The sequence below is a fragment of the Equus caballus genome, chromosome 28 (genome assembly GCF_041296265.1).
Source record: "Equus caballus isolate H_3958 breed thoroughbred chromosome 28, TB-T2T, whole genome shotgun sequence".
NCBI lineage: Eukaryota > Metazoa > Chordata > Mammalia > Perissodactyla > Equidae > Equus > Equus caballus.
The window spans coordinates 41,712,435-41,729,115 of NC_091711.1; the positions used below are offsets into that span (position 1 = coordinate 41,712,435).

At 62.0% G+C, this 16,681-nt stretch overlaps 1 protein-coding gene across 2 annotated transcripts in view; it reads left to right on the forward strand.

Moving 5' to 3' along the window:
• The first annotated feature begins 5,897 nt into the window (after window positions 1-5,897).
• The window catches only part of MGAT3 (beta-1,4-mannosyl-glycoprotein 4-beta-N-acetylglucosaminyltransferase), a 31,879-nt gene continuing 21,095 nt past the window's right edge, over window positions 5,898-16,681 (forward strand). The window contains exon 1 of one of the 2 annotated variants that reach the window (XM_023631823.2): window positions 5,898-6,036. The gene's annotated coding sequence lies outside the window, so the exon portion shown is untranslated. Of the gene's footprint in view, window positions 6,037-15,967; window positions 16,100-16,681 lie in introns of those variants that run through there. The other variant, XM_014736838.3, reaches the window with a different exon arrangement.

Below are 16,681 nucleotides of genomic sequence, written 5' to 3' on the forward strand. Positions count from 1 at the left end.
GTGGAGGCCTGCCCTGGCAGCCTTATGTTTGGGCAGGAAACAGGCAAAAGAACAAGAGACACGGGAAACTACCTCCCCTGCTAGAAGGTGACAAGTGCCATGGGGAAAGAGGAGGCAAAGGGATCTGGGGGGCTATGCCTAAATGGGTGCTGGGGGGCCTGCTTTTGTGCTGAGCCTGGGAGGAGGAGGAGCCGTGTGGGTCCCCCTGGGGGAAGAGGGCTCCAGACAGAGGCAACAGCCAGCGTGAAGGGGGCAGATGAACATGGCCATGGAACGTGGAGGGAGGGGGCCAGCCCAGGAGGGACCCTGTGGCTCCAGAAAGCCTCTGGCCTCACTCTAGGGGAAATGGGAGCCATAGCAAGATTTGAGCAGAGGAGGGAGGTGATCTGACTTGTGTTTTCCAGAATCACACCGACTGCTCTATGGGGCAGGAGTGGAAGCAGGAACACTAGTGGGGACGCTACGTATGGTCCTGAACCCTTTGAGAATCCAATAACGGCATGGACCCCCTTGCAGAGAAATGCACACGTGTACATGTGCACATCCACACACAGATGGGCAATCGCACACGTTAGCACACATATGCACATACATATACTCACACCCCCGTTTACACAAGTGTGTGCTCACTAATGCATGCTCACAAACACACACACCACGCTGTAGGGAATTCTAGGAGACTCCTGGACCCCCAACCCCCCCAGGTAATGGACCCCTGTCTATTCCATCCTACCTACTCGAGTGTAGATACCAAGGCTTGCAGAGAGAAAGGGACTTGTCCAAGGTCACCCAGGCAGAGAGGGCCTGACCCCAGGACTCGGCCCAGACAGCCGGCCTGGAGCAGCAGGAACCCCCTGCCTGCTGGGCCTCTGTCTCCCAGCACTGGGCCAGGCGCCCGGGAAACCCCTCTCATCCTTGTCCCCAAAGAGCCCACGGGGAAGCCAGCAGGGAGGCCAGGCTACCAGACAGGAAGTGCTCCGTGTCCTCAGGGGACCATGAAGGCGAATTCAGAAGGAGGCAGTCAGAGGAGACTCCGGGAGAGACACTATCTGAGCTGCTCCCTGGAGGCAGGGACTCCGGAGGGAGTCCTTGGAGGGCAGAGGCCAGGAGCAGCAAAGGCCTTGAGGTGGGAGCTCTCCAAAGGGGGCGTGAGCAAGGCCTCCGGGGACCAGAAGTCAGGGTGGCCTTCTGGGGGAGGGGACGCCTGGGTTGGGTCTTGAAGGACGAGTAGGAGATTTTCCAGAAAGTCTCTCTGGGTAGGTCTACCTTGGGTACTACTCTACCCACGTGCAGAGATGAGAAAAGTTAGAGAAACTGCAGGCCTTTCAGAGGGCTGCCTGCCGCGTGCTTTCGGAGGGGCTCAGTGTTGAATGGATGTGAATGAATGAATGGACAGATGAATGAATGAGTGCATGTGGGGAGGGTGGGAGAGGGTGCCTCGTCCAGCAGGCAAGGAGGAAGGAAGGGGACTGAACATTTGCAGAACGTGTCTGCTCCGGCCCCCAGGCTGCCAGGCAGCCCCCTCACATCCATGCTATAGATGCAGAAGCCACGGCTTTGAGCCAGCTCCCTCTGCCCACGCCCAGCCATGCTCCCTGCCCCCCGGGAGCCTTGGCAGGGCTGGTACTTGGCCTTCTGCCTAGGTCAGGGGACTCCTCACCTGGAGACCCTGGGCCCAGCGTGAGATGACCCAGGGAGGGTGGAATGTGGCTCCCACAGGCCAGGCAGCAGCTGCCGAAAGGGATAACAGACCCAGCAATTGTTCCCGGAGCCCAATCGGTCCAGGTGAAAGGAGGCAGCAGAGCTGTAAGGTGACACCACGTTGGGCTGGCTAATCTTGTATCTGGGCTTCTTTCAGCTCCAGGCTCCCCCAGCCTCCTCTCAGGCAGCAGGGCCCCAGAGGAGGGGCTGGAGAGGGAAGACCGCCTGCCAAGCCCTACCCTCCCCCACATCCTGGCTGATGGCGTGGAGATAGGACACGAAGTGAGCAGAGGATGCAGAGATGCAGATGCCACTGATATCCATGGGACGGCAGGGCAGAGAGTAGACCCATTTGACAGATGAGGAAACCGAGGTTCAGGGCACTGAAATGACGGGGACACGCAGACGAGCTGGACTAGGATCCACGCTAGATGAGACGGGTCATGCGAGTCTTCAGCTTCTCCACCTGCTGGGGACCTACCATGTGCCAGACCTCCATAAATGCGGGAGGGGAAGAGATTGGGAGGGCAGCCTGTGGGCGGAAGGAGCTGGGGATGGTTTCCCCTTCCGGCCAGCTCTCTCAGACATGGGCTCCTGGACTTGGGGGCCTGAGCCGGGAGGGTGGAGAGGTGGGGCCTGGTGTGCCCACCTCTGCCAGGGGCCAATTGTGTGTGACTGAGCGAGTCACTTGCCATCTCCATCGGGCTGGGAGGGCAGGTACCTGCCACACACAGCTCCCAGCCCACTGCAGGAGCGCATCGGGCAGACAGAGGCCGCTTTGGTATGGCCCAACCAAGGCTGACACCCCTGAGGCCTCGCAAGAAGCTTGGGAGGACAAAGATCTGAGCAGGGGAGCATGAGTGAGCAAGCCCCCCAGAGCCCTCCTGACCCAGCCAGCTCTGGGCAGGGCGGGTGAGCTCACTCCTGTCCCTCCACATAATTGCCCCAGGGGCACCTGCCTCCAGGTCCCTCTGCCTGCATGGGCCGCAGGTGGGTGGGATGCCTAGTGACATGCAGGTCCAACCTCCTACAGTGGAGCCTTTGGGACACAGCTTTCCCAGAGTGGCCATCTTCCGACAGGTCCAAGTCAGCAACCACTGGTTTTTAACGCCAGGTAATATGCACACAGACAGCACTAATTCATTCATCTGTTTTCCCGGCAGACACTTATTGAGTGTCTCCTGTGTGCCCAGCCCTGTACCCAGTGCTCAGGAGACAGTGGCCCTGCAATCATGGCGCCAGCTAAGACAGAGTGGACGGCAGGCCCCGAGGAGGGCACCTTATGGACAGTGACCCATTTCACCCCGCAGCAGCCTTTGGAGGGACGGACGCTTCCTTATTCCCATTTCACAGACGAGAAAACAGAGAGTTAAGCTGCTTGCACAGAAACCCAGACTGAAGCCAGACCTCTCTGGTTCCTGCCCCCAGGCACCAGCGCACTGCGTCACCCTCCCCACAAGCCCTTACCTCTCACTTGCCCGTCCCTCCCGTGCGCGGGGCTTAGGGGCTCCAGGACAGGAGCAAGGCCACTTTGTACCTTATTAACAAAACCAAACGGAGTCAAGCCATAGGGGTGATGAACTGGTGTTTAGGTCAGAGCAAAATGGCTTCACATGAAAGGAGCTGCATCAAAAAAAATGCCGTGAGGGTAAAATCCTTACTTTTAGAGGAAAACTGGGAGGCCGGGGCTGAAGTCCACCTTCCACTGGACATCCTTGAGTGATTTTCAAATTTGCACTGTCTAGGGCTATTATCTATTCCCCCAAGTCAACTAAAAAGTTTCAAAGGACGAAAAGGCCTATTTGTGGCTCAGGCCTTGATCGGGACCTGGTAGGCTCGTGGTCTCGGGGGGAGCCAGAGCTGGTCAGGGGTACAGAGCGCACACCAAGTGACAGGGGGCTATGGCCTGCCCACTATGTGCACGCTGGCGGGGAGAGTGGAGAGGAAGAAAGCCCGGGTCTGAGTCACGGCTGCAGGGCTTCCCAGGCCTGTGTCCCTGGGCCCCTTTGCTGGGAGCAGTGAAAACTAAAGGGCGTGATATTCTGTGCCCAGCCTGGTGCGCGGGGGCCGGGCGATGCCCAGAACAAAGCCACTGGGGAAGCCGGACCTGAAACAGTGCATCTCTCCCGGGCTGAGGGATGCCCGCGCTGCTGCAGGAGGCGGGGCGAGGAAGAGCCGACTCTCCTGGGGCAGTCAGGGGCAAGGAAAGTGTCTCTGAGGTGGCCCTTTCCAGATGGCAGGAGTCCCCAGGCGGAGGCACAGGGAGAGGCACGGAGAGGTGGAGGTGACCCTGCGTGGCCGGATTCAAGGAGAATGACAGAAAACCTGGAGCCGGTGTGTCCCAGGGATGGAACAGGGGGCGCAGGGACGTGCTTCACATTCTATGAAATTCACATTGTAGTGTCTGTAAATAAAGCTTTATTGTAACAGTCATGCTCACTCCTTCACATAGCGTCTATGGTTGATTTCATGCTACCATGGCGGAGTTGAGCAGCTGAGACAGAGCCTAAAATATTGACTCTCTGGCCCTCACAGAAAATCGTTTGCCCTCCCTTGGTTTAGAGGGAACTTAGGAGAGCAGTGGAGGGGTGAGGCTGGAGAAGGGGACAGGCCAGGTCACCAGGACCTCCTTCTGCCCTGCCCAGGCACTGAGATTAAGCTGAGGGCAAGTGGGAGCCACTGAGGGTTCAGGGAGGAAATCAACCCACTCAGAGGAATGTTGGAGAAGGGTCGCTCTGGCTGCTTGGCAAGGATGGATGAAGGTGGGCAGGGGGCACCTGGAGCAGGAAGAGCAGCGCGAGGCGGCTCCAAAGGCCCAGGGGACTGCCCTCGAGGCCATTTGCTGGGACCTGGCCATGCTGCGGGTCGCCTGCCCTCTCCCGCGCACCTTTGCGGCGGGCCCAGAGTGGCGCTGACTGCATACCCAGGGGGCGCTGCACACGGAACAGAAGTGACGGCTCCACAGAGGCCCAGGAGCGGAAGGAATCGCGGAAGGAACCGCGGAAGGGCGGGAAGCGCGCCGAGGCCGCCTCGGAGCCCTGGGAACAGCATGAGGAGCCAGGACTGGAAGCAGTGGCCGCTCCGACAACCGTTGGCGCCCAAATGGCGGGAGAGGAGGCTCAAGAGGTGGGCAGAACCGGGGGCTTCGAGTGCCGCCAAGGGGCTGGGGGAGCGGAGGTTTACGGCCGAGTCACCGGGCCGGGCCTGCGAGAGCGACCGCGCAGAGGCCTTGGGGGCACGCGTGGACCGAGGGGGTCGGAGGGGTCCGGCCAGGCGAAGGCCGGGGTGGCCCAGGCCCATATAGCCCGGCCCCCGCACAGACGCTCAGACCCATGTAGACACGGTCACGGGTCCGGCGCTGTGCACGCATCGCCATGGAAGACCAGGCCTCTGCACACGGTCACAGATGCGTTCACATAGTCACAGCCGCCCGGAGCCAGGCACGCACACAATATGAGACCCAGAGTCCTCTCTGCACACGGTCACAGATGCGTGCACACAATCACGGGCCAGGAACCCGCAGGCACAGCCGCCGGGATCCACGCACACACCATAACACAGATGTGCACGCCCCTGCACACACAGGAACAGACCCGGGTACCCACTGTAGGTCACAGAGACCCACGCACACTGCACGACACGGACGCACACATCCACGCACACACACAGGCGGACACGCAGACCCATGCACACGCCAGACACACACACTCTCTGACCCGCCCCGCCTCCATCGCACACACACCACCGCACAGGACGCACTGGGCCGTGGGCCGGCGCACGCACGGGCACAGGCAGGGGCGCGCACACACACTCACACACATTTGATCGCACACGCGGGAGGCGCGGAGCGGCGGCGGCCCGAGCCTGCGGTTCGAGGCGCCCCCGGCCCGGCGCGGCGAGCGGAGCCCGGCGGGCGGCCGAGGGGAGGGGGCGCCGGTGGGGGCGGGGCGGGGCGGGGGCCGGAGCCGCCCGAGCCGCCGGGAGCGGGCACCTCTGCGCGCCGCGCTCGGGCCTCGCCTCCGCACCCTGCGCGCCGCCCGGGGCCCTCCCCCGCGCCCGTCCGCTCGCCGGGCCCCCGCCGCGGCCCGGGGTGCAGCCAGGCGGCCGCGCCGGGCCCGCGGGACGGGTGGAGGTGGGGGCGGGGGGCGGGGATCGGGGCCGGGCCGGGGCCGCGCCGCCTGCGATGCCGGGCGCCCGCCGCAGCAGCCGCCGCCGGAGCCCGGGATGGGGCGAGAGGCTGCGGCGGACGCCAGCATCTCCCCGCCGGGGGCCCCGGGGGCCGCGGAGCCGCCGCCGCCGCTGCTGCCGCCGCTGCTGAGACCCAGCGGGCGATGGGTGAGTTGACCCTGGCGTCCCGGGGCCCGCGCCGCAGCCCCTCCATCCCCGCACTCCCAGCCCTCCGCCTCCATCGCCGCGCCGCCTCCTCGGCGCTCGCGGCGCCCCCGGTCACGGCTCCCACAGCCCCCTCCCTGAGCGTGACCTTTGGGGCGGGGGCGGGAGCACCAGGCTCGGGGGTTGGGGGGCCGAGATGGGGCGCGGGATGCAGGGGAGGCTGCTGCGCTCTGGCGCCCCCTCCCCCAACCCGGCTGCTCAGCGGAGCTTCCCTGGCCCCGGAGGGCAAAGCCTCGTCCCTTCGACCCCCTCCCCCGGCCTGGGCGGGGGGCGTGCCGGCGCGGGGCTCGAGCTGTGCTTTGTGCGCTGCGCCCCCCACAAAGCTCGGCGCGGCGCGGGGCTGGGGGTGGGAGGCCTCAGCGCCCGCCTTCCCCACCCCCGACCCCGGGCTGCGGCGGCGGCGGCGAGGCCCAGGCGCGGTCGGGTGCTGGGCCGGTGCGGGCGCCGGACTGTGGCCGCCTGTGGGGACCAGGCAGAGGGAAGCTGGGGAGAGAACCCCCAACCCTTTGGGGGGGCTCCCGCTCTTGCCACTGCACTGCCCAGGGCGGGGGAGGGAACCTGGCTGGGGGAGGGCGCTATAAATATCTGCAAATAGTGAGTTCTGGAACCCGGGGTGGGGAGGGGAGCGGGCCTGGGGGTATGGGGGGGGGGGCGGTGCCTGAGCTGGGGTGCCACGGGAAGCAGAGATGGGTCTCAGCCAGCACTGGAGGCCTGAGGTCGGGTGACTCTCCTGGCTCTGGAAGACGCTCCAGAAGGGGTGTGGGCAGGAACACTACCCCAGCGAGCTCCCTCCGTGGTCCCCCAGAACTGGCGCTCCCCCAGCCCCAAAGCACTCCTCTGCACTCCTGGGACACTAGTCCAGATCTGCCTCGATGGGGGCGTTGTGGGCACTGGTGTGTCACCTCCGGGGCAGTTACTAAAGATCCAGGCATGGGGCCAAGTGTGGGGATGGAGGGAAGACCAAGACGAGCCCCCTCACACACCTGGAGGAGCTGGCAGTTCTCTGGGGATGTTAATGCTTCGGAGTGCTAAGGAGATAGGCACAGGGCTTACGAAAGTTTGGAAGAGGGCCTGCCAGCCCAAGGGGGAGAGAGAACTTGCTAGAAGATCCGATAAGAAGCTGGAAGAGTTTTCTGGGTAGAGAAAGTGGGAAGGGCATTTTGGGCAGAGGGAATGGCATGAGCAAATGCTCAGAGACATGTGTCTGGGATGTGTTGAGAGATGGAGTGGAGCATGGTCAAGCGCTGCAAGTGACCTGAACACGAGAAGCTGGGTGAAGAGAAGGAGCCAAGGCTGAAGGGAAGGGGCCCAGGTGGGGGCGAGGTGGTGAGGTGGCGGTCCACACCAGGGAGAGGCACTGGTTCCTGAGGACAGGGCTGGGAGTGATGGTCTGGCCCAGCTGCCTCCGCTTCTGAGGGTCTGCTCGGTGCCCCTGATGTGGTCAGGGCTGCTTGACCCACTTTGGTGATCCCTTTTGCTGTGGTGGCTGGACCCCCTCAGGCAAGTCAGCTTTCTATGCCTCAGTTTCCATATCTGTCAAATGGGGAGAATTCTCCGCAGTCTTGATGAGGACTGCACGAGGTGATGCGTGTGGGGTGCCCGGCACCTGAGGGGGCCTCGGAGACATCGGTGTTGGCGGGCGGGCCAGGCCCACTCATCCTGTGGCGGTGAGGATCATGTGAGGGCTGGATGTCACCGGGAGGGGCCCAAGGGCTGTGGGCGGTGCGTGTCCCCGCCACCTCCTGGGAGGAGGAAAGAGACTCAGTGAGTAGTGGCTGGGGCTGGGTGGTCTACACATATGGCCTCCTCTTGTCCCCATGGGCACCCGCCACCTTCTGGCCCCCAGCATGGCATTTGGGGGACCCTGCTCTGCTCCCCAAGGCCAAAGCCTCTTTATTCCCCACCCTGCATGGCGCACTCCTGGCCAGCTCTAGTCCCACATGGGGACTAAGGCTCCCTCCCTGAAGTGTCCTCAGACATTGAGGCCAACACACACAGCGTCCTCCTGTGAGGGGCCCTGTGCTGGGCAGCCAGGCGGCGAGGACACAGGCCTCGCCCTCAAGAGAGTAGAATCTCGTTGGGCAGTGGCTACCACTGGGCCCCCGTGGTCTGCCTAGTCCCATGCTGGCTGCTCGGGGGCAGGGCGAGAGTCAGAATAATTATGCCGAGAGGCGGTCAAGGGTAGAAGTTAAGAAGCAAGGATTCCGGATTCAGTGGCCCAGGTTCAAATCCCCACCCTGCTACTTTTTACTGTGTGACTGCAGACGACCGACTCTGCCTCTCTGTGCCTCAGTTTTCTCGTCTTTACAATGGGGATGGTGTGCAGTATTGCTGTTTGAACAGCTTGGTTCAGTTTCCGGTGGGCATTCGCTGCCCCCCTTCCAGAAAGAGTCTTCCTGTTCACCTGCCTCCTCAGAGACCACACAGCTCGCCTCAGTGGGGGTGTCGTCCACATCCCTGTTGTCTGTGCTTCCCTGTGGGCAAGGGCCTGCCTTTCCGTCTCCGTTGCTTGGGCAGGGGCAGTGGTGTGCTGGCAGCGGGCTCTCGGGTGAGCAGCGTCGGCCGAGCTCTGTGTGTAAATCTCCCCACAGGGCCGGTTTCTTAACAGTCTCGCAGAGGGGACTGGTCCACGCTGGCTTCAGCCCCCAGGCATTCGGCAGGTGCTCCGTAAGTGATGGTTGAACAAGGAGGAAAGGCCCTGGGGACTGCCGGTCACATAGACTTGGGGAGCTGCCACGTGGTCTGTGGCTGAGGGGGGCTTGCAGGGAGGTGCGTTGGACAGGCTGAGGGTGGGGCCAGAGACCACCAGGGTTAAGTACCCACAGGGGCTGGAGGGCTGGTATCCTCCTTTCCCAGGGCCCTCCACACCTGCGACCCTGCCTCACTCCAGGGCAGTGGTCTGGCCTTGGGGTTCTGCACAGAATGGCCCAGGTGGACGCCAGACTTTAGCCTAACAGAGCTCTGAGATGTGGCCCAAACAGGTCCCAAAGCCCAAATTCTATTCCTTTGCTTGTGCTGTTCCCTCTACTTGAATGTCTGTTCCTCCTCCCTCTGTCCCCTGAAACTCTGTCACCCATCGAAAGCCTCCTCATGTGTGTCCTGCTCCATGATCCCAGCCCTCTATCCCAATTCACGCAGACCCTTTCCCCCTTCTGCTGTCACCCCAGGCTTACAGCCCCTCACAGGTGCATGCTGCCTGCCCACAAAAGTATTACTAGCCGACATTTATTGTGTCTGTAAGTAACCCACAACAGAGGTGCGGTGTGAATCCCCTTTGCAGATGGGGAAGTTGAGGCACGGTGTCTCGTTAGCGCCGAGCCATCCTTTACATCTTAGCTGGAGCAGGGAAGCCCCAGTGAGTCCTGGCCGCCTTGCCGTGGGCCCGCAGAGCAGCACAGCTGTTTCTTTAGCGTGTTTGTTGTCACACGTCCCTGCCAGACTGCGAGCTCCACAACCACGGGAGCGCAAGTGAACGAACAAATGGATGACAGAGTGAGTGGTTCTCAGCCCAGGGGGTTCCTCCCCCTCCTCCATCCCTGGTGGATGAGATTACCCTCCGGAGGGCAGCCTCGATCCGGCAGGATGTCACAGGGACCCTGCTTGTCCCCATCTCCCAGAAGGGGAAAGCGAGGCTTCAGCAGCTGGAAGCCGGCCTGGTGGAGGGTGGTGGTCCGCCCTCCCGTGGCCTAGAACGGGGCCGACAGTGGGTCCAAGGCCTTGCCCATGATCAGGGAAGTTAGCAGGGTCCCAGATACGTTTCCATGTACTGCCTGAAGTGGAAATTCCCCCGTTGGCTCACTTATTTCCATCTTTTCTATAAAAATAAAATTGGAACAATAGAAATCATTCACACACCTAATTACTCCCTTGTTTGAGAAAATTTCTGGCTTATTTGGCTCAAGACTTTGGTTCCCACTGGAGTGGGAATCCCTGGGGAGGGGGCAGGGTGAGAGCCGGGACAGGAGGTCAGGGCCTGTGCTGACACGGGGCCCTCCTGACGGCCTGGCCTCCGGCTGCCCTCTCCAGGCAGGCTGGGAACTTCCCAGAAGGAGCAGCCCAGACAGGGGTCTGTCTGAGTGCGGGGGACGGCCAGAGGCGGTCTCCCGGGTTCTGGTTGACAGCGACCTGGGGTGGATGACTTTCTGGGTTGTTCCTCCCACCTCAGCCTCCCCAACCTCCACCTCTAGCGCCTGTCATAATAATTTGCAGCTCTTTAACCAGCACTTACTATGTGCTGGGAGCTCGGCCAAGCACTTGGTCTGTGTTCTCTCAGTACCGCCACCTGACCTCCCTCCAGGTAGGTACTAGTGTCCCCATTTGGCAGTTTGAGGGTGCCTGGGCCCCGGGGCTCAGGGCTGGGTTGTGTCCAGCCTGTAGGACCCCAGAACCTGACAGGCTGCCTGTCTGGGCTCCCTTGGTCACCCAGAGGGGACCGACTGTTCTCTGAGACTTGGACGCCCGAGACAGCAGCCTCACCCTTGTCCGACGCCCAGGCCACTGTCCTGGTGCTCACCTTTCCTTCCTGCAGCCCTGGGCCCCGCCTCTGCAAGCCCCGCACAGCCTCACCTGGCGGCTGGGGGACAGTACATGTTTCCGGGCCTGCCCTGCCCTGCTGAGTCAGAATCCCCCACCAAGGGAGGGAGGGCTGGAAACCCTGTTTTAAAAATGCTGCCCGGCCCCGTGGAGTCTGGGCTGCCTTACGAGACTGCTGCCCCCGGGCCCCGGATCCCTGGCCCCCAGCCCCACCTGTGTCCTTGGCCTCTGCTCCCTGCTCGCCAGCTTTGCCACACCATGCTGCCCCCACCGGCACCCCACTGTTTTTATCCTGTACCCGCTGCTGCTGCCGCCGCCTCAGAGGACAGGTCCTGGCTGGCCGTGGACAGATCCCTCATGGCTGCCCTCCTCTTGTTACCGGGGGCCTGGCACACAGTCTGGGTGAATGATGGTGGCTGGAGAAGGGGGACAGGGATTGCTACCGGTGACGGGAGGGGCTGGGTTCCCTGGCTGGGCGCATGGGCACACGCTGCGGGCTGGCCCCGTGCCTGACATGGAGAAGGCATTTGGAAAGTATTCCTTAAATATTTGTTGAATGGTGATTGTGAGAGTGGAGGGTGAAGGCCACTTCCAGAAACATCGCAGACTGCTGGTGTGGGTGAAAGATTGAGAAGGCGCCTTTCCGACCGTCGCCCAGGCTATTGGACTCGTTTATGGCATGAATGGGAGCGAGATGCTGCTGTTTTCTCGCGTGCTTTCATTTCAGCATCCTGGGTGCTCCGGGCAGTGGTGCCAAAGTCATCCTCTTTCACTGTATGGAAACTGAGTGGCGGGCAGGGGAGGTGACTCTCTGAGGTCACACAGCCAGGAGGTGGTTCCGTGGTACAGAGCCTGCCCTGTGGGTGGCATCTGCAGTTTACAAAGGCTTCCACACACATGGTCTCATTTGGTTCTCACAGTGATGGGGATTTGGCTCGACTTTCTCACCTGTGCCCGCATCCTGGGGTCCGAGAACCTGCCACCCCGTGCTCTGCGTCTGTGAGGGGCGGGCGGTGGAGGAGGGCCCTCTGCCCGGGCTGATGGGAGAGAGGAAGGAGGCGGTGGGGGGAGGTGCGCTGGCGCACAGGGGGTGTCTGGAGCCTGCTTGGTCAGGGCGGCAGAGCCGGGCGTGACTGCGGCTCCGGGGCCAGGTGGGCACACGGTTTGGCCCTGTCTAGTCCTGGGAAGAGCCCAGGACGGTCTTGGGTCTTTGGGCGAAGCCGCACAGAGCGTGGGTGACTGGTCCAAGGTCACGCTCGGCACGCCCAAGGTGAGGAGCCGTGAGCGAGGCTCCGCCATGCCTGGATGGTCGAGGGAGCCCGGCGGTGGGTTTCGGCTGTGCAGAATGACCACCGTCAGAGTCCCTGAACCGTGGGGGGACCCAGGCAAACCTCCTCCCAGGGGTGTCCAGGGATCGGGTCTCCTCAGGCTGGTCTGGGGCCTGACATGTCACTGCTGTCAGAGATGTTTGGGGCCACAGGTGAGCAAGTGTGGTGGCCCTGCCTCTGCCCCTGAGGGGAATGTGACAGAAACCGTGGTCCCTGCCTCCAGGCACTGGCCCCGTGAGGAGGGGACAATGCTCCAGCACCCCCACCCAGACTAGGAATCCAGGTGCTGGCTTCCCCGAAGGCCTTTGCAGGTGCTGTCCCTCTGTCCGGAATGCCCTTCCCCGTCCTTCCTGCCTCATCCTTTGAGATGCCTCCAGGAGGCCATGGCTGACCCCTATCCCGAGGGCAAGGCTGATCCTCATCCCAGTAGATTTCTGTCTCTCCGCCCCCGGGGGCAGTGGGAGCCTTGCAGGCAGGGCAGGTCTGTCCAGGCCCTGATTAGAAGGCAGGGCCTGAAGGCCTGGTGAGGCGTGCCGTGGGAGTGAACAGATGGCTAGATTAGGCTAGGTTAGGAGGACTCCGGTGGAGGTCACTGGGGCGGTGGTGAGGCTTGCTCTGCCGTCCCTCATGTCTAGATGGCAAAGAGGAGGGGATTATGGGAAAGACCAAGGGACCTCCTGGTGTGGCTCTGGGAAGCAACTGTAAGGTGCAGCCCAGCCCAGGTGACTGTCCCCTCAGCCCAGAGAGGGGCCAGGCTGGGAGCCTTGACACCATGTGGCCAGCTGAACCTGGCCATTTCACAGAACATTGAGGCCTGGAGCACTTGGGATTGACCCAGAGCACCACGGAGAGCGGCCGAGGGTCCCCTTTGTGGTGTGCAGGAGGAGAGCCCAGGGCTGTGGGGCCACACCGCCACACTCCTGTCCGGAGCTGGAGCATTTCTCTCTGGGATGCGGTCAGGTCTGGAGTGGCTGGGAAGGAGCCAAGGAGCGCAGTCCTCAGGGCTCAGGTCTGCGCTCTAGAACATAGGTGTTGCCCAAAAGCTGGCGGAAAATTCATGTCATTGGCCCATTCCAGCAAAAAGGTGTGCAGGAAAATGTCCATGAGAACTTAGGCTAAAGAGTTCAACCCTGGGGGGCCGGCCTGGTGGCACAGTCGTTAAGTTCATGCACCCTGCATCAGCAGCCCAGGGTTTGCCGGTTCGGATCCTGGATGTGGACCTACACACTGCTTGGCAAGCCATGCTGTGGCAGGCGTCCCACATATGAAGTAGAGCAAGATCAGCACAGATGTTAGCTTAGGGCTAGTCTTCCTCAGCAAAAAAAAAAAAAAAAAGAGGAGGATTGGTGGCAGATGTTAGCTCAGAGCTAATCTTCCAAAAAAAAAGAGTTCACTCTGGGTGGGGGGTGGTGGGATGGTGGAGGGTATGGGGGATGTTGTCCTGTTTCTTTTGCTGTGATTTCCAGATTTTCTAGAATGTGTGAGAAATCTTTATAACCAGAAAAATCAAGTTATATTCTAAAGGAGAGAGGTCGAAGGTGCCCTGAGAACAGCTAGCTCTCCATTTGTTCAATTCTGGGGGCCCCGCTGGGGGTGGCTTCCAGAGGGACCAGCTGTGGGGTCTCCCCTGTAGGAGTTGCCGGGTACCGAGCACATCCCCCAGAGCAGGGGCACCTGCGGCAGACAGCTTGTTTCTCTCATTCTCGGAAACTGGGTCAGTGAGCGTCCAGGCCTTGAGAATTCCATGCAAACCTCTGACCGCTTTCCTCTGGCACCTGCCCGGCCTTCGCTCCTCTTCCCCCACGCACCGCATGTTCCAGCCTCAGGGCCGTTGCTGTTCTCTGTACACGGCCCTTGCCTTCCCACCTCCGGCCTTTGCTGAGCCGAGCTCTCCACCTGGAAAGCTAACCCGGTCCACCCTGGGTGCTGCCATGTGCCTGGGAAGCCATTTCCGCCCCTCCTAACGAGAGGTGGCCCCACGGCTGTTGGCTTCGCCTCCATCCCCGGTGCCCAGTGGATGGGCATCACTGTCCACTGCCTTCCTCATTGGTTCCCACCCCGAAGCCCTTTCTGGCAGTCTCCCGACAACGCGGGTCAAGTTCTGCCTTGTGGCCATGGTATTTGTAAGCACAGCTCAGCCCTGATCTTGGGTGGGGCCCATTCTGTGTCTCTCCACAGCCCGTGACTCTGTACCTGGTACAGAGCACTCATTCATTCATTCATTTGTTCAGCAGTTATTCACCAAGAGCCTACTGTGTGCCAGGGGCCGTGCTAGATGCCAGGGGCACAGAGCTGCTGACGTCAGGGTGTGACCGTTTCTGTGTTTTCCTGTGTACATGTTGTGCACACCACTTGCGTGTGCACACAGCATGAACTTCTCCGTCATATATGAATGTGTGTCCCTCAGTCTGTGCCCGAGTGTAGTCTGGCCGATACCTCAGGTATGCCTGGGTAATTCATTCAGCAAGCATGTACAGAGCGCCCACCAACGTGCCAGGCCTTGACCCTGGAGATAAGTGACCCAAGGTTTCTGACCCGGGGAAGTGCCGGTCTCGTGGAGCCATTGCAGTGCAGACTGGTGAGGGCAGGGCCAGCAGGGGTGCGGTGGTCAGAGCAGCATCCAGGAGAGACGCAGGGACGGGGTGCCCTGCGGCCCTGGAGCCCAGCCTGGGAACGCCGGCCAGCCCTCCCTGCTGGCTTCGCTGCTCTGAAGCACCCGAAGGCCGATGCAGCTGGAGCTGGAGTGGCGGCTGCGAGCCCCGCGCTGGGGGCCGGGAGGAGTCCAGTGCCTGAGGGGAGGCGCGGTGGCCGGAGAACACAGCACTTGGAGCCCGTGGGCAGGCGGGAGAACCGGGGCTGCAGACCCTCTGTGAGAGGAGAACTTGGGACCACACGCCAGAACCCCGCACCTCGAAAGTAGAACCCCTCCTTTAGATCAGAGAAGCTGGAATGTGAGACTCAGAGGAAGGGCACAGAGCAGCAGACCTAGAAGTTGGGCCTTCTGGAATGTGCGACATTGATGTCCGCCAAGCTGGAAGATCAAGTCTGTGCCCCCATGGTCAGGGGGGAAACTGAGGCCCAGGGGTGGGGAGGTCTTGAGGCTTGGTGAGCAGCAGTGGGTGTGCACGCGGTCCCTGCTGAGCCAGGCCCTCCACACAGCCTGCTGGGGCCGGTCGTGTCCCCTCTCCGAGCCTGGGTTTCCTCATCTGAAGTGGGTTGTGAGCGTGGGGTGAGATGGAGCACCTCACTTGGGAAGGGGGCGCTGATCTTGGTGCAGCCTCCGCGCCTCCCCAGGTCCCTCCGAGGACCCTGTGGGTGGGTGTTAGCAGCCTGCCCTTTTGTGCCTCTGCACACAGGCCTGCAGAGGGTAGGGCTCTGGCCTGGGGTCCCAGGGCTGTGGGTGGCCAGAGTTCAAGCCCAGTCCTTTACTCAGCAGCGGCTTGTGGAGCACCTGCTGCATGCCAGGCGTGGTGCTGGGCACTGAGCACACAGCGACGAGCTGCGGGGGAGGACCCTGGTCCTTTTCTCCTGCCCGTATCTCCTCCCAGCCAGCGGCCCCATGTTGCTCAGAGTCCTCACTTCCTGTGTCTCTGTCCCCACCACTGCCATCCCAGTGGAAAGGAGCTTTAGAGTTCCTGTAGACAGGCACCTCGCTGGGGTATGCGGAGCCTGCGTGGTACAGCAGGCAGGACTAGGCAAGCCCAGGCAAGCCTGAGAGCCTGGTAGCCTTGCCTGAAGGGTGCAGGTGTGTGCATTTGGGGGAAGGCCCTTTATTCATTCAACAAACAGTTAACACCTCCTTTGTGTCAGCCTCTGTGCTGGGGCCGGGGACCCAGAGGAGTAGGGCAGCAGAGCGCTGTGCAGATGAGGGCACTGGGAGCAGGCCAGGGTGGAGGCAGCTGGGTCTTTCCACAGCTTGGGGTCAGGGAAGCTCGAGGAAGAAGTGCCTTTCAGCTGAGGCCTCTGGGGACGGGCCTGGGCCTGGCGAGTAAGATGACACGGAAAATTCCAGGCTCCTGGAGGATTTGGACTTTATCCTGAGGGCAGTGGTTCCATGCTGGGAGGGGCAGCGTCAGATGTGGCTTTTGCTTGGCTCCTTGGGACCAGGCTGGGAGCCCCTCGGGGAGGCCTCTGCTGGTGTCCAGGTGAGCGCCGATGGTGGAGCAGCGGGCACGGGACGGGCACAGCGAGAGGGGTGGGACGAGAAGTATCCGGGCACAGATGGGGTGTGGTCATAGGTGCGCACGCTCCGGGAGAGGGAGCATTTAGGGTGGCTTCAGCTTCCTGGTCATATCTCTGACAGGGCCCAGAAGGAGGAGCGTTGGGAGTGCCCAGGGTTGTCCGAGCGTCCCTGGGTGCCAGGCTCAGGTCACAGGTATCCACTCAGGTTGTCGCTACAACTGTTTGAGCAGGTTCTCTGCACCATGTTTTGCAGCGGGGGGTCCCAGGCTGGGTGGGCACCACTCCCTGCAGCCTGGCCCGATCCCGCTGGATCCGCTCCTCTCCCTCCCTTACCCCAGCTGGCACTCCAGCCGCTCAGGTGCACAGGGGTACCCCCACCTGCCGCCCTTTCAGAGGGGGAGATGCCGTAGGATCGCCTCCACTCCTACTGCCGAGGTGCATGAGGACTGACTACCCCTGCCCTGTGCCTAGATGCACCCCTTCACCCTGTGCACAGGTGTGCCCCCCACCTTGTGTGTGGGTGTGCCCCCCACGCATGGGCACCT